Here is an 18225-nt window from a genome sequence, read left to right on the forward strand (position 1 = left end):
ACACACCTATACACTGCAGCCAACATACTAATGTGTTGCAACACACAGTTTGGAAACCTCTGTGCTATTCCATTGGACTGTCATGCCCCATCATGTGTGTGTGTGTGTATGTGTGCACGCTCCCCTCCTGTTTAGGTTGCCAGCCATTCCATTCACTCCCACTCTCCCATTCCATTTTCCCCTCTCATCAGATAGTCAGCATTCCATAGCCAATGAGCATGCTCAGACCTTGCTGGACTGTTTATTGTTGTTGTTATGGGTTTTATGAGTTTCCCCCGTCCCTTAGGAGCTTTCTAAAGTTTTTTTTCTGCACCACTACAAATCTTGGCGTTTCCTCAAATCTTATATTACAGCAACAGCTAATTGATACACAGGATCTGAATGTAAATAATAGGTTTCCATTGTTTCACATAAGTTCCTTTTATGTATGCAAGCAACTGAGAGAGAAATCAGTCTTTTTTCTTATTTTATTGAACTTAAATTTCTTTTTTGATGTCAACCAAATTAAATTTATTGAGGAAATGCCTACAGTTGAAAAAAGTCACTTCTATAATAAATCTTTTTGTCAGGGTGCTAAGCCTTCATATATTCTACTGCCACAAAAGCTTCCACACATTTTAATTTCACAAGAGCTGAAAATTCTGTTACTTCTGATATAATCAAAGTCATTTATGATTATAGGATAGGTGCATAATATTAGAATTTTAGGACACTGTGTTCCCTATTGGTCACTGCTAAGCGTAAGCTTGTATAAACAGCAGCACTGAGTGTGATGAACACTGGTAAGTTGAGAAAACTTTAAATTGCAGATATGCATTTGCACACTTTTAAAAGCTCAGCATTTCTGTTTGCCTGCTTCAGATCTAGCAGGGAATGTTGCAGGGGGTTGCCAAAAGCATAGCTTCCTGTGTATCTTGAAGTATCTTAATGTATTTAATAAGCTCTGCAAGATTAATGTAGACTAATTAATTTCAGTATCAAGGTAGAGGGTTTTAAAATATGCAGCTGTTTCAATGCCTGTATTTGTTTTATAAAATGTATTAATACATGGTGCCAAAAATCATTTTGTTCTTATTTCTGCTCATGTGCTAACTGAACGTTAAAAATCTTCACTGAATACTGAATTGCAGAATCACCTGTCTTTGGACTCTGAAGTCTGCCTTCCCATCTGTGCTTGGAAACTGTCTGCTTGTTAGAGGAATGCTAAATTTATTCTCCAGTGTTTAATATTTTGAAAAGTGACACTGGGTTTTAGAAAGGTTTTTAATAAGCATTGGCCCCATTTCCATTGCAGATATTGATAGATGCAGTATTGTGGCTGTGCTGAGTATAATTATCCTGTGGAGAAACGCACAAATCTTCAGTTGTCTGTCACAAAGGTCTGCAGCTCTCAGTGCTATTTGATGGGAGAATCTTTGAATGCCACTTAACGAGTAGCTATGACAAGTCTCTGTGTATTTTGGGCACTTTTTAATTGTTTTGCAGTGCTGCAACATGAAAGATGATGGAGAGGAAAGGATATTCATCATAGAATGAAGCCTACCATTTGAAATCTAAACTTATCCTCCATTTGAGAGCTAAGAGAGAACAGTAGTTGTGTTCTTCAAAAGAATTGCCGGTTACGGTGCTGTGGGCAGTTGTCTGGTGTAGATAGCTCTGGGTATAGATGCTGCTTGTTACTGGAAGAAGGTAAAAGATTCAGAATCTCAGAATACATAAACCTTGAGAAGATAAGAGTCTAAACCAGGTTTGCAGAACACAAGACACTGGACAGACCTATAATTTGTGGATCTTGTATCAGATGCATGAACAACATAGAAACAGCTGGTTCACCTGCATGAGCACAGCATCCATTGCTCCTGTTAATCCCTTTCTGTCCTCACCATAAAGGCTTCTGTGGCTCTTGCTAGCCAAGCAAGCTGCTGGTGTTCTAAATTTTCATATATAGCCTTTGAAATGCCCTGCCGCTCAGGGCTCTTAGGCGTTTTGGATGAGGATGTGCTTCATAATGACGCACTCCCTGATAAGACTCATTCTAGAGTTTATTTAACATGATGATAATCCTGCTCCATGAATAGCATGCCTTGTGAGGGCATTCATACATTGCCATTATCATATTCACTTTGGAAAGCTTTTAAAGTTAGTATATGATGTACAGTAGTCATGAATTAGACAGAGCTTACCATTTTTTAAAAGATGCAAGGTAACATTTGGCTCGAATATGATCCAATAAAATTTGTGGGTAGACAGGTTAGCAAAGGTTAATTATCAGTGAACTGAATCTTCCCTACTCATTAGCAATTGCTCCCTCACAGAGCCACTGAAATATACCTGGCCCCAGAAATATATTTGCATCTATATGCAGGTATTATAATAATTCAATTCTCTGTTTCTTAAGAATCTATGTGTAATTATTATTTTTGCACATAGCAAAGGCTATTGAAACAATGAACATTATATATTCATTTTGAGTTGATGTACTAAGGAAGATACCAACTACAAAACGCTTTCGAAATTTGGAGCCCTGAGAAAAGCAGCATGAAAAGGCACATCAAACTCAGCAGAGATAACTTTTTGGCATCTTCACAGTTGCCCTGCATGAATGCTTCACTTCCCAGTATGAAAACATGCATAACATGTACTGACTCAACTTGTAAAAAGGAAATGTAGATAGATATAGATAGATAGATAGATAGATAGATAGATAGATAGATAGATAGATGATAGATAGATAGATAGATAGATGATAGATAGATAGATAGATAGATAGATAGATAGATGATAGATTGCACCAATATGAAGTATTTTGCTCATCTTCTGAAGTGATTATTTTGTGGGAAGAGCATAGCTGTAAGTAAATTAACGGCATCATGTTGTATCTTAATTCAAAATGTATTAGGTTAACTTGTTACTTAAGGGAAGATGGCATCTTTGTTTAGCTTGGGGCTTTCAAAACTGAAAAATGTATGGCTTGCGCAGATGCATCCTTTAGTTCAAACTATGCAGATTGCATTCACTTGGTTTTTAACAAACCGAAACCTCTCTTTCCCTTAAAAATCCATTGTTTGCTGTCGAGTGTTTCCTTTTATCTAGCAAGGAGAGGAAGGTTCCTGTCTTCAATATTCTCCAAATCAAGCCAACACAAGGGCACCAGGTTTGTTGCCCAGTGCACAATGAAATGCCTGATAGAAAGAAAGAAATCTTTTTCAACTTTACACCTATTCCAAATATGTATTTAGCTTAGCTGGATGCTAGGTACTGGTTCCTTAATACTTTTTGGGTGAAGGCCTTTTCAGTAGTGGCACCCTAGTTGTGGAATAGCTTTCCTAGTGAGGCTCCTTTCTATTTACCCAATCCTTTAAAATAACTTAGGTTAATGGGGTCTCTGTGTTTTTAGGGTGTGGCAAATTCTGTTTCACTGTATTTTTATAGGTTTTATGGTTTTTAAAAATGTTTTTATATCTTGCCTTGGATTTTTATTTTCTTTTTTTTTACCTGCCCAAATCACTTTATGATGAACAAAAGTTCTAAGTCAAAACAAATAAACAAAATTCCTGCTTGTGTGCTAGACTGAGTGAACCTCAAATATCATCCCATATTAGACGCTGACCTTTTTGTCTATCCATCCTCTTTCACACAACTCCTTTAAAATGGCTTTCCTGTCTACATCTCTGTTTGCCTTTTACTGAAGCTGATCAGGATTGGTCCCTGAACTCCATGGGGATCTGAAGACTGTGTGACCGCAGGCCTGGGATCATTCAAGCTGAGGAAGGTTCTTTGTAGGCACTACACTATAGCAGTTTGAATGCTCCCTGGAAAGAGAAAGTTTTACTTTATCTTGCGTCCTGTCTTTGTGCTGATAACATCTGGAGACAAGATAAAACCGTTTGTCGTCACAATTTGTGATCCATAATGTGCAAACTGTATAAGGTGTCCATAGTGGACCACTTTTAAAACCTAATGTTCTGCTGCTGTACAGTTTGATGTGCCCTTAGGATGTTTCTGTGCTATATTGTTGGGTTCAAGGGTGAACCGTCTGCTATAAAACCCCCATAACATCCCTTCAGAATGTTGGTGGTGGAGAACGTGACTAAGTGCTACTTTGTGTCAAAAAACCCCAAATTAACACTTGGATAATTTGTTTTTTTTACTTGCAAACCTCTTGGAAGCCTAGGTTGGTATTAAGTGGTTTACACATTAATAAATAATTTTTATGCCTTGGTTTAAGGGACAGGAGTATAGTGGCAAGATAGTTGTCTGGTGTTATGTACCTTGAATTCATGCTGATGATCTTTTATTGCCCCGCTTTTGATGGAGTGGTCGACAGCAAAGTAATGTCATCAGCTACAACAATATGGTGCACTCTGTGGACCAAGCATCTCTTTTCATGACTATAATGACGAAAGTTTGGCTTACATTTGATGAAAGAGGAGGCTTAGGCCAGCAAAAAGCCTGAAAGAAAATCTCTGTGAGCCGTTCTGTCCTTGAAGACAGTGTTTTAAGAGCCTAGATCCAAGATTCTGTCTTATGTGCCCATTCAGCCTAACGCCTGATGATTTGTTCTTCCTTAGGGAATTACTTTTGCGTGAATGCTGGGCTTGCCATTGCTATGGTGATTATACCCAGCTTTCATATCCATCCTGACTCTGAAAGGGTTTTTTTTTGTTTTGTTTTGTTTTGCTAAGGAACTGAATTATGGTAACTGGAGCACTGCATTACAATAAAATGACTTAAAATAAGTTATGGAGGAATTATAATAAGCTAATTGCTTCGTACAGCAAATATGTATAAAATGATTTTGGATAAGCAGATGAGGGGGAAGGTCTTGGGTCTGATTGCAGAGCAAGAGCTTGAGAATCGGTGCAGCCTTGGGTCTCGCTTATTCTTACATTTAAATGTAAGTTTTCCTCCCATTCTTAAAATTGATATATGCCATAAATGTGGCTACTGTCCTAGAATGGATATTAAGCTATCCAGTTCTAACATTATTTCAATTTCAATAGGGATAAATGTCAGGTTCTACACTTAGGCAGGAATAAGCAGCTGCACAAATATAAGATGGGAGACACCTGCCTTGCTAGTAGTACACGTGAAAAGGATCTAGGGGTCTTAGTGGACCACAAGCTTAACATGAGTCAACAGCGTGATGCATCAGTAAAAAAAGCTAGTGCTATTCTAGGCTGCATCAACAGAAGTACAGTCCCCCAATCAAAGGAGTTAATGTCGTGCTCTGGTCTGCCTTGGTCAGACCAAACTGCAGTGCTGTGTCCAGTTCTGGGTGCCACAATTTAAGAAGGATATTGACAAGCTGGAAAGTGTGCAGAGGAGGACAACCAAGACGATCAAGGATCTGGAAACTAAGCCTTATGAGGAATGGTTGAAGGAGCTGGGTATGTTTAGCCTGGAAAAGAGTAGACTGAGAGGAGATATGATTTCCATAGCTAAAGTGCTGTCACATGGAAGCTTGAACAAACTTGTTTACTCATATTCTGAAGGATTGGGCCCAAACCAATGGCTTCAAGTTACAAGAAAGGAGATTCCAACTAAATATCAGGAAGAAGTTTCTGAAAGTAAGAGCTGTTTCACAGCGGGCAGACTACCTCGGGAGGTTGTGGGCTCTCCTTCATTGGATGTTTTTAAGCAGAGGCTGGATAGCCACCTGTCATGGATACTTTAGTTGAGATTCCTGCATTGCAGGATGTTGGACTAGATGACTTTGGAGTCCCTCCCAACTCTAAAATTCTGTAATTCTATTGGCTTTGGCTGTAAGGAGATAGCAGTTAGGTAAGCTGCAGTGGGCCATCTGACCCAAACCCCTTTATGTTTTCCAAGTTCCTTTTGGATGTCTGCTGCATCCATTCAGTAGCTCTGGTCTTGCTAACAGCAATCCGTGGTTATAAAATGTCACCCTATATTGCACTGCCAAATGTTAAAAGCATTTGGTCATGATGTGCACTGTTTCTTTACATTTCCCTTTCACTAAAGGAACAAAAAATGAACTCTATCTGTTCTGGTGAGTTAGATAAAGGTTGTGGAAATGGGGGGTGGGGGACAGATCTAGCATTTGATTTATATCTTCCTGCCTTGAAAATGGTGTCTTTATAGTTGCCCGGAGAATAACTAGACACGCTGCTTCTGGGAATCTTTGTGCAAATAAATGGATGGTTCCAGTATTTTAATGGTCAGGTATCTTGGGCATCTGCTTAGGTTAATTTTTAATATGTAATGAAAAGTGGTGTGATAAGTCTGAATTCCAAAATCAGTGACTACTAATAGCTTTTTTTTTAAAAGTTAACCCTCTGATTACAAGATTAACCAAAGGTCAAATGATGGTAGAGTTTTAATAAAATAACGGGTCCCAAATCCTTTATAGTACCTTAAGCATATACAACAAGATTATAAAATCAATAAGATAACTAAATGGAAGCCAATATAAAATTAGTGAATTATGAGTCTATAGTTTACTTTGTGTGAAAAGGCTGGAGAGGATGCACTCAGGAATCAAATGGAAGTCTATGTGTTGCCTCCCCTGGCTACCATCCAGAAGAGGAGTTGAAATAATCTAGTAAAGAGATCACAAAAAGCAAAGATAAGCATTCTGTCATCCTCTTGGGAAAGGTGATACTATAACCTTGTGCTGTACCCAGGATGATAAGGACACTGCTTAAGTTAAATGTTCATTAAAAATGAAATTAAAATCCATGGTCACATCAAGGGCTTGGCCCCTGCCTAAGCAATTAATAGTGTATCATTTATCCAGTGGAAGAAGCAGACTTATCCTGCTAGTTAACCTGCATGGCATTGAAACCCAAAGACCCAACTGTAAACTGGATCATGTAGTTGGAACAAACTAATATTTATGTTAGTTTTAAGTATTTGTACTGTGATGATTTGATCTGTCTTAATTTGCATAAACCAGTTGCATATGCTAGATTTCACATGGACTGGTTGTAACTTTACAGGGGATTTAACATGCGGGGTAGCTCCTATGCATACAGCATTTGTTTGCCATTATGGTTTCCCTCTGGACCATGGATCACTGATAGATAAGATATGCATTTGTTAATAATTCTTTAAATGCAATGACAGACTATTTGTAACTCTGCATCTTGTTTGAATTGGTCTTCAATTGCTACAATATGCACCCCAGGCAAAGCTCTTTGAGATGAGTTTCTACATGGATTTACACAACCTTGCAGATTACAAATCTCCTGTTGAATATATGGAAGATGTATTTCTAGGAGCAGTATATTCTGGCCCATATCGGGCTATCCTGGAGTGAGCCACAGCAAACTAACTTCTGTCGTCTACGCTCTGGTAACCTCTTGGTTATATTACTGCGACGCGTTATACATGAGGATGTCCCTGAAGATGGTTCAGAATCTTTAGCTGGTGCAGAATTCAGTGGCCAGGCTGCTCACTAGGTGAAACAGTTTGAGCATATAACACAAATCCTGGCCTGACTGCACTGACTGCCGATTAGTTTCTGGGCCTAATTCAGAGTGCTAGTTTTGACCTATAAAGCCTTAAATGGTTCAGGACTGCAGTACCTCAAGGACCGCCTCTCCCCATATGAATTGACCCATAGCCTGCACTCATCATTTGAAGCCCTTCTTCATCTGCCCCTCCACAAGAGGTCTGGAGGGTCGCAGCTAAAGAACGGGCCTTTTCTGCAGTGGCTCCCCGTTTGTGGAATGCTCTCATCAGGAGGACTCACCTTGTGCCTTTGTTACATTTCTTTAGGCACCAGGCAAAAACTTTCCTCTATAACCCAGGACTTTGGCTTCAACTATCTGTGCCTTTTAAGAAATTGGTAGGATCTTTTTAGTGTATTTCTTTTTCCTCTTGGTTTTAATGTATCTGTGTGGGGTTTATTGTCTGGTTGTAAGTCACTTTGGGTTGCCCTGGGCAAGATAAAGTGACTAAATAAACAAATAAACTAATAGTGCTGAGTTAGGTTGCCAAGGAAACCCCAATATGCTGTGTGATGTGAGCAATGCATCCCAGGATCCTCTGCAATATTGCAGCGGATGCTAGCTTTGGCAGCTGTAGCAGAAATTCTGGATGGACTGCAGCATTCTCCATGGCATTGAAACAGATTCTGGGGTACAAATTGTCACGAGCTGGCTCTAAGAATGATGGAAGCAATAGAGTTCATTGACATTCCATATTAAGAATTCCTAAAATGAGTGCCCATTGTGCAGTGTAATATGGGAAATGAAAACCTTTCCGATAGTGATAAAAGCTGATTGTACCTTCTGTCAAACATTCTGCAAGATAATCTTTTTGAGAAGGGCATCCTGCTAAATCACAGTAGAGTTGTAAAGAAACTCTACTCAATAAATTTAATTCAAATCCCTGCATAATGCTATTGCAAAGCCCAGGCTCTTTTCAAAAGATTAAAAGCCGAGGGTTGCCCTGCCAAGTTCATTTGTGTAATGCATACTGTATGCCAGAATATACGTTATTGTCTTTAAAGATTATTGTTTCTTCTTTGCTTGCCTAATATTTATTTTCTTCAGTCAAATTATATGATTCTTCTATTTCACTATATGTCAACTGAAGTACCCTAGAAGCAATAATCTGCTTGGTCTCAGTGATAATAACACTTCTAAAGTTTTATAAACAATAATATGGTTGTTACCATATACTTAGACATTTATGCATGCGGGAAGATATCGTAGACTTGTAATTAGCTAATCTCCTGGCCACCAGTGGCAATCCATAATTGCCCTCTGGCAACCGGAACTGGCAGAGCTAGAAGCCATACTGTTGTGTGTACTTTATTGAAGTGAAATGATATAAAAACCACTTTGCATCCCAGTTCACATCTTAATATATAAAGAGCAAATCAATAAATGTTGTTCTACAGAACATGAGCAAAAAATGTGTTACTGAGTATTATGTACCAGTTTGAAAATCCCTGAAATTAATTTTTTTTAAAAAATCATACTATTAGCTGCCTGGCATCATTAGAGGCCTCATACTTTAGGGGGAAAGTACTATTCTTTAAACATAACACTATATGAGCTGTCCCTGATGCGAACAGAAATATACTGATGAGCACTCACATTGCGCAAATTACTTGGCTGACTAATGAAATCTAATTGGGAACTACAATTTTCAAAGTCAATGGAATGGCATTTGTATTGCAGCTTGTGTGCCACAGTTACCCAGTCTATGCATTAAGAGTATTGTGTATTTTTTCTCCTTGGCTAGAGGTGTACATTTTCTTAGCACAAATTGCCTAAGTGATATATACCTTCACTTGCTAACTTCTGACTTGTCCTGATATCTAGGAGCTATTGCACAAATCTGTAGGGACTGTTTGTATGTCAGGAAAAAGAAGTCATTAATGATGAGGCTAAACCCTTTCCTTCTAGCCAGGTACACCCTTGAATCTCCTGCTGTTGTTTGTCTGGTTTGATTCAAAGCTTCCCAGCCTCTGGCTCCTTCCATCTCTGTCTGCAGCACACACACAAAAACTATTTTAAGGCTTGAAGGTCAAACTCGGTCATAGATCCCTCATATGATTGTGTAAGTGTTGATGCTAATTTGTCAGAAGCATCTTGAAATAGCTACAACCTTGCATGCTAAATTAGTCTTTTCTGTCTTTATTCCCCTCCCATAATTCTTCCATCACTGGCATTACCTATGAGCACAGTTCCTGGCTTCCATAGAGGAACTCACTACTTTGGATCTTTAGTTGCTATCATTGAAGCTGATTTATATTTCTTTATTAATTAACAAACGTATTTAAATCCATCTTTGTGTGGTATAAAATAAAACATTAAAAAATGTAAATAAAAAGGGTAAAGGGAGGAATTGAGAAAATTCAAAAGATTGTTAAAATCAACAGTAGCTTAAAAAAGATTAAAACGCATCAACATCTGTGTGTTTGGATAGGCTGTCTAAACCAATAGGCAGGTGCCAAAAAGAGTACAATGAAGCAGTCTGCCTGATGACAACAGGCAGGGAGTTCCAAAGTATAAGTGCGCCCATACACACAAAAATGATTTCTTCCAAGTATGGAACAAATATTATGTGGCACTTGTAACAGTGCCAGTTCCTAAGATTGCACTTATTAAAAAGTGCTTCTAGTCACTGTGGCTACCTGGGCCTCCAGCAACAAAACTGGGGAAGGCAGGCAATTCACGAAATTGGAACCATTCACCCACAGTGTCTTCATCCTGTCAGGATTCAAGCTCCCTCATTCATTCCACCACTGCACCTAAGCAGCAGTTCAGGATTCACATGGTCTCTCCAGATTCAGATGATATGAAGGAATAGAGCTTAGGATGTGGGTGGCGCTGTGGATTAAACCACAGAGCCTAGGGCTTGCCGACTGGAAGGTCAGCGGTTCGAATCTCCGCGACAGGGTGAGCTCCCATTTCTCAGTCCCAGCTTCTGCCCTCCTAGCAGTTCAAAAGCACGTCAAAGTGCAAGTAGATAAATAGGTACTGCTCTGGTGGGAAGGTAAATGGTGTTTCCGTGCACTGCTCTGGTTCGTCAGAAGTGGCTTAGTCATGCTGGCCACATGACCCGTAAAAACTGTCTGCGGACAAACGTCGGCTCCCTCGGCCAGTAAAGCGGAATGAGCACAACAACCCCAGAATCGTTCGCAACTGGACTTAACTGTCAGGGGTCCTTTACCTTTATCACTAATGTACCAATGGCACCTTGCACCCAAACTGCTAGTCACTGCTAGTCCAAATTTTACCAGGTGGTGGTCAAACCATGACAAGGGCGAACAGTTTTTTTGACTGTTGGTTCAAAGGCTTTATTCATGCCTTTGTACATTTTGTGAATATTGCCACTGTCAGCAGGAAGTTTCACTTGCTGACAGGGTTTATCCTGAGTCACAGTGTGTTGAGAACTACATGGGTGAAGGCTTTCTCCTCAGTACTCAGCATTTCTTGTAAAGGGTCACAATGCTGGAGTTGCACATGTCTTGTGGCACGGATCCTGTTTCCCAGCACTGCAAGAGAAGGCCATGGAGATGCATCATGAGAGAGGAGTTGAAGCCGGCTTTTAGCATTTTGTCCTATGTTTGGGTTTACCAAATGCCTAAAAGTTGCTGGCATTCTTTAGCTTGTCAAGGGAGGGAGGAACATCCAGTTCTTCCAAGACAGGTAGAGTCTGAATGCTGTCAATTGCTGTGTCAAAGACCATGTTTTTCCACGAGTACAGTTCTTGGTAGTGCATTGACCATTGCTTAATCTACTTACTGCAATCACTGATGGTCTCTCCAAACAAGGTTTTCAGCAGTGCAGTTTTTCTGACTGTTGGTCCGAAGGCTTTCTTCATGCTTTCATACATTTTGTGAGTATTGCCACTATCAGCAGCAAGTTGAATGTTTTGACACAGCTTAAGGCAGTAGCCATTGGCATATTGTCTGGCAATCCTCTGGGCATTGGTCCTTGCTTTTCTCAGTGCAGCAAGTATTTTCTTGGAGGGTGCACACTTGTAGTTCACAAGAACCACACACTTTGCAGTGATAACAAGCTCCATGTCCTTGATACCAGCCTCTCTTTTGTCCAAAGAGCACACAGCTGTGTTGTAGGTTGCCTCTTTTATGTGGTTCTACCTCACTTGGCACTGTGGGTTAAACCACAGAGCCTAGGACTTGCCGATCAGAAGGTCAGCGGTTCAAATCCCCGCAACGGGGTGAGCTCCCGTTGTTCGGTCCCTGCTCCTGCCAACCTAGCAGTTCGAAAGCATGTCAAAGTGCAAGTAGATAAATAGGTACCGCTCTGGCGGGAAGGTAAACGGTGTTTCCGTGCACTGCTCTGGTTCGCCAGAAGCGTCTTAGTCATGCTGGCCACATGACCCAGAAGCTGTCTGTGGACAAACGCCGGCTCCCTCGGCCTATAGAACGAGATGAGCGTGCAACCCCAGAGTCGGTCATGACTGGACCTAATGGTCAGGGTTCCCTTTACCTTTTTACCTCACTTCAGCGCTGTCTCTAGAACAGTTCAGTAGTGCTTTTTCCACAGAATCAGAGAAGCATTCACAAAGTTCATGTATGAGTGTTCTGGAAGTGTTGATTCAAGGACCGCCAAAAGTATCTCCATCTTATCAATACTGAGATTTATTTTATTGGACCTCATCCACTTTGTTTCCATTCCCAGGCATCAATGAGTTCAGCATTTGTTCAGCCATAAACAACAAGCAGAATAGACTCATTGTGCAGCCATGACTATTAAGCAAAAGGTATTTGGCTAAAAAACACCCATAGTAGCATAAAAGTGAAAACACAATATGCCGGTTTGAATAAGCCTATTCTATAATATTATAGTACAGTATAAGTTAAAGTTTTTAATGTTTAATGCTGTGTTTTTAACATTCGGTTGGGAGCCGCCCAGAGTGGCTGGGGAAACCCAGCCAGATGCGCGGGGTATAAATAATAAACTATTATTATTATTATTATTATTATTACTGCTGACATCTGAAGTGGAAGGTGGGCAATCATAAGAAATGCATGCTTTTTCAAAAGTAAATCCTACTGAAGTAAATAAAGTTTACTCCCAAGTAAGTTTGAATAGTTTTGTAGCATTATAGTACATCCCTAAGTGGTTATAGGATTGCAACCTTAAGCAGTTTTCTCTGCAGTAGTTCCGGCAATGTTGCAGAAAAGCACACCACATGGCTGAACATTTCTCTGAATGACAAGGAATCCTTTACGGGAGAAAGTAATTCCATTTGGATATATGCTGCTTTTGTATGCCATTCTGCTTTCCATTACCTTTTTTTTCATTTCCCCTTCCAAATTTTCCCCTCATCCTCATTGTTATATGAACTACACCTGTTGACACTCACAGTGATAGTATAGCAAGTGAACACAAAAATAAGTGTATAAAAAGGCAAGTTGGATTTTACATTTGCACAAGTTATGACTTCCCGTTTGAGTGGATACAACGCAGGAAATTGAAGTTTAAATTTATGGATTTCTTGTGACCTTTGATCCTGAAAAAGGCTCATGTTGTGTTTCATTTTGTTACTACATTTTAGCAATGTTTATCTAGTTTGGGGTAGAGTTTTGCAGTATGGCAAGAAGCAAGTTATTTCACACTTAGCACAAGTTATATTTCCTATTATTAACAGTCACTTCTCCTATGACTCCTAGCAGATTCTTTGTGGAGCCTCATGAAAGTTTATAATCAAAACAGGAAGATTTGCAGCAGGGAAAGAGCCATTCATAAGCAAAACTTCAAATAAATGAATGATGGGATTAATTACACATTGTACTATAAACACGACAAGCATCTAGCAAGAAAAAAATATATTTTAGAAGGTTTAAGAAGCAACCCCACTCAATTCAATAGGACTTATTTCTAAGTAGACATGATTAAGATTGTGCTGCTAGGCTATAATTATGTGCAAAAGTGGTTGGGAGTAAGATCCATTGAAATCGATGTGACTTGCTCAGGGGCAGTGTATCCCATTTCGCTCCCTGAGGCAAAACTGTAAAGTGTTGCTGCCACCGCCATGTCACCCCCACCCTCCCTTACCTGGGTTGCGTGGCAGTGTGTGCGAAGCTGCAGCAGCAGCAAGATCTTTGAGAAGGCATGAGATTTCAGTGAGATCTCACCAGAAACCACCACCACTTCCAGCACCGCTTTTCTACTGGGGGCAGAGGGGGCAGGATGGGCAGGGGTGCTGTCTCATGAGCTTCCACCACCTGAGGCGGCTGCCTGGGCTCACCTCATGCGGGGGGGGGGGGAACCCTGGACTTGCTTTTGAATAAATATGGATAGAATTGGGCAGCATATGACTTAATAGTACCGATTTAACTTCTGGGAAACAGTGCATCTTTGTACCAGTAGTTCTATAAACCCTCCATGTGACTAGTAATTCCATGTGAAGCCAAGAAATCGCCAAGCCTCCTTCAAGTTATCAAATCAAAAGTAGTTTCCTGCCTTGATCCTCTTGATTCTTGCAGCTCACAGCAATAAATTCGGTATTGCGGGTGACAACCTTCTGTTGGATAGGACCAACTACAGCAGCCTTTATCAACCTGTGGGTCCCCAGATGTTGTTGAACTACAATTCCCATCACCCCTAGCTAGCAAGGCCAGAGCTCAGGGATGATGGGAGTTGTAGTCCAACAACATCTGGGGACCCACAGGTTGAGAACCGCTGAACTAGAGGATCCAATGCAAGGAAGGAGAATCTGTGGCACTCTAGATTTCTTGGACTACAGCTTCTACCATCCCTGACCATTGGCCATGCCTGCTGGGGTTGAAGGGAATTAAGAGTCCAATAAAATCTGGAGGGCCACTTGTTCCCCTTTTTTGATCTAATTGCTGCTTCCTGTTTTTAACAGCAGCTGTACCTTTGCGGATCTATCAAATCATAATGTTAAAAAAAGTTTCTTTGCATGTCTACTAATGCCATAGATACATATGCTAACTCTAAGAGCAACACATCACCGTATCCAAGTCTAGCTGACTGGCTGCATGTGAAAACACTTCACTACAGTGGTACCTTGGTTCTCAAACACCTTGGTATTCAAATAATTGGAACCCAAACACTGCAAACCCGTAAGTAAGTGTTCTGGTTTGCGAACTTTTTTCGGAAGCTGGATGTGCTCCACTTTGAGTGTTATGCTTCTGATTTGAGTGTTACACTGACGAATTATCTATTCAGCTTCATGTAGCACAGTGCAACTAAGAACATGGCTGAATGAATAGCTACACTCATATTTATTTACTGAAAAATTTTCATCTGAGAAAGCACATGGGGACAGAAGTAAACATGCAAAGATCATGGGGAATACAGTTTATTATTAAAAACTGGGAAAAATGCCCCTAACAGTGATTTGAGCTCAGATTAGTGTAACAACATTAGGGGAATTGCTTGCATTAATATTTTGGTTACTAGGGTGATGCAGCATGGAAGAAAAGCACCCTAATTTTATAAGCCATAGCAGCCCTTTTAAACTGCAGAACACCAGCTGCTACGACTTCCTTCTCATGTTCATTCAAAATTATATATCTTAGGTTTCCCCATAAATAAGTCCAGCAGGTAGATTTCTATCCTCTTAAACTCTGCTAAGCCTAATGTCCCTAGAATGTAAAGCAAATAGTGGGCCAAGGCAGCAGACCTCATTTTTTCAATCTAAAACATGAAGCTGTCAGTAAGATGTGAAGATGGGGCAGCATGGCCTACACTCCAGTCACCTATGAAAGACAAGAAGACAGCTCTAGTGAACTATAAGACATGAAGCATACGCGCATGAAAGAATAGATCTTGAAGGTGATGGAGTTGATTATTGTGGAATGTACGCCAGTAAGCTGTGACAAACATGAAGAAGATGGCTGAGTTTCCACATTCTAGTTACATTTAGTGAACACAATCAAAATTAGTGTACAATAGCGGATTGCCAACATTTGTATTACACAAATGTTCTTGGCTTCTTTGGCATGAAGGAAGAGATCATATTGTTTTTAATGGATTGGAGCTAGATTCCGTAAACTGTAGTTAGTTCCTGTCAAAATAACTGATTAATTGTATTGATTAAGTACAACTAACTTAGTCTTCAGTCCTATACCCACTTATCTGGCTACTTCTTCATATACGTGTTTAGGATTACACTGCAGTTGTGGAAAAAGCCTATTATTTTTATTTCAAAACTATGCTGTCTAATTAACGAAACTGCTATTCCTGATTTATTTCACAATTTTCCTGTAGACACAAAGATCAGCTTTTATGCATAAGTACGGTATATGATCAGTTGGGGAAAGTGTGCTAGCCTCCTCTTCTTCATTTTTTACTCTAAACCTCTGACATTCTTAAAAGGTGAAGGGACCCTTGACTGCTAAGTCCAGTCGTGACCAACTCTGGGGTTGCGGCACTCATCTGGCTTTATTGGCCGAGGGAGCCGGCATACAGCTTCCGGGTCATGTGGTCAGCATGACTAAGCTGCTTCTGGCGAACCAGAGCAGTGCATGGAAACACCGTTTACCTTCCTGCTGGAGCAGTACCTATTTAGCTACTTGCACTTCGAGGTGCTTTCGAACCGCTAGGTTGGCAGGAGCAGGGACCGAGAAACGGGAGCTCATCCCATTGAGGGGATTCAAACCGCCAACCTTCTGATCAGCAAGCGCTAGGCTCTGTGGTTTAACCCAACAGTGCCACCCCCTGACATTCTTAGTGACCTTTTTATAGTTCTGCAGTGACCATACATGATAAATTCTAAATTATGGAATCAGGAATCTGTCTTTTGATTGTTACTCTATAAAGCACTATGTATGCTGATTTTACTATAGAAATAACATTAATGGCTGCATGGAAGTTTTCATCAAGCACAACGACAAAAGCCAAAAGTTGCTGACTGTGGACCTCCTGCTGTCTCAACAAAGAAGCTTTTACGATTACTGGTTCATATTATATATGTGATGTGTTCTAGCGTGCACTTTCTGCTTATTTTGCACAAGTCAATCTCCTACACACATGCCCAGGGGTTGGGGGATCTCAGACATGAAACTTCCTATGTCAGCACAGGCAGTTCTACTTGCGGTTCACTGATCTCTGCAGCTACCGCTTTGCTTATTCAGCCCCTCCCCCGCCATAGCTACTCCACTGTTGGGAAAGTAGGACACTTACACCTCCCTTTTGCTAATAGGGTGTCATGTGTTGAGGGTGTTTGGGAAGCCATCCACACACTACTAAGATCACAAATGTCTGCTAAGGGCACCAAAGGTTAACCATGCTAGAGCAGTGTTGACAAATAGCTTTATTAGTCACAGTGTCCTGACTCCTCCTGCTTCTTTTAGAGCTTTTCTTTTATTTATGTGGCTTTCCTATGTTGTTTGAAGTTACTACGGCAACCTGTCACCATCTGGTGTTGTAAAGTATGATGAGATTTTGGTTGCTAGGTGCTGAAGTTTGCCATCTCTTTTTGTGGAGCCCTGTGGTATTTTCCCTCCCTGCCCCCCTGCCAGTCTATCAAAATTACATACCAAACTCTTAGGGATCATGATATATTAATTTAGCCATCTATTTGTATAGTTTACCAAGGTATGTTCCTCCTTCTGATAAGGATACGTTGTCACTTCTATTTATTTTATTTTAAATTCTACACAGTACAATATTACATTTCTGTAGCCGACACTTCACAGTATTATGCATTAAGGCCACTCAGTTCTTTATTACATTTTTTCAGAGTCTAATGAATCATTTTATCATAATTTCTTTGCTGTCAGAGGACTTTGAACATTTACTAGAAGAGTATCTCATTTTCCTTTGACATCTAGTTTCATCTTTTTTATTGTGCTAATAGATATAAATTCAGTACACCCACCTTGTCATTATTTCCTCACCAGCCTAAAAAGTGTTTGTATTTCATTTTTTCAAATATTGTCAGCCAATTTCCTTAATGGGCGTTGTTTTGCTTAGAGTTTATGGTCACAGTCAGATGGTGAGACATTGCTGTGCACACAGCCATGAAATTTATGCACATTATTGATTGCTTCTATTGGAAATAGCATTGTGTCTTCCAAACAGACTTATTCCTCTTAACATTCTGTTAAGTGCTCCCTCATCAGTCAAGTGTTTGCTGTGATTACACTTATTTTTACACATGTTTGACCTAGTTTCAATCATGCATATCAGCGCAGTGATTCATCATTAGACACATTTTTAACAAGGCTAAGTGTAGCTGAAATGACATGTCAGGATTCCACTTGAACAACTTCATTGCCTTGGCTCCTAGTTATTTATTCATTACGCTTATTGGTATCAACAGTCTCATTTCTCTGTCTAAAAACACAACATGGTGCACATCACAATTGCTTATTGGCTGTGTTTGCACAAAGTGCCTTTATCTTCAGTTATAAGCACTGATGACAAAAAGAAAAGGGTGCTCTGGTAAGGGAGGGGGCAGTTTACTATAGGGTACAAAAGCATCCAATGAGCCCAATCTTGAGTCTGTTGTTCTTACACAAGGTAGATTTGCTTACATCTATTTGCTAGTTTCGCTGTTTGAATTGTGCAGTCCTGAAGTATGCTCAAGTTTTGATGCTCTGGAAAATATATTTCAGAGATTCTGGGTAACTTGGAAACAAGCCTTTCTACCTGGAAGTCTGGGCTCATGCAGTTCCTTGATTGGATACTGTTCAGATGATTAGGGGTAGATCTGAGAACTAAATGGGTGACGGTTAATTGTAATATTAAGAATCTCTCAAACAGGGAAACAAATTGAGGGTCGGTTGATTATAAAGTT

General features: G+C 40.1%; 2 protein-coding genes across 8 annotated transcripts in view; one reads left to right on the forward strand and one right to left on the reverse strand.

Moving 5' to 3' along the window:
* DOCK2 (dedicator of cytokinesis 2) overlaps positions 1 to 18225 on the forward strand; it is a 249904-nt gene that overhangs the window by 142544 nt on the left and 89135 nt on the right. The gene's annotated exons all lie outside the window — the stretch shown is intronic.
* The window catches only part of INSYN2B (inhibitory synaptic factor family member 2B), a 71468-nt gene that overhangs the window by 52299 nt on the left and 944 nt on the right, over positions 1 to 18225 (reverse strand). The gene's annotated exons all lie outside the window — the stretch shown is intronic.

The sequence above is a fragment of the Podarcis erhardii genome (assembly GCF_964252035.2).
Source record: "Podarcis erhardii genome assembly, chromosome: 2".
Classification (NCBI taxonomy): domain Eukaryota; kingdom Metazoa; phylum Chordata; class Lepidosauria; order Squamata; family Lacertidae; genus Podarcis; species Podarcis erhardii.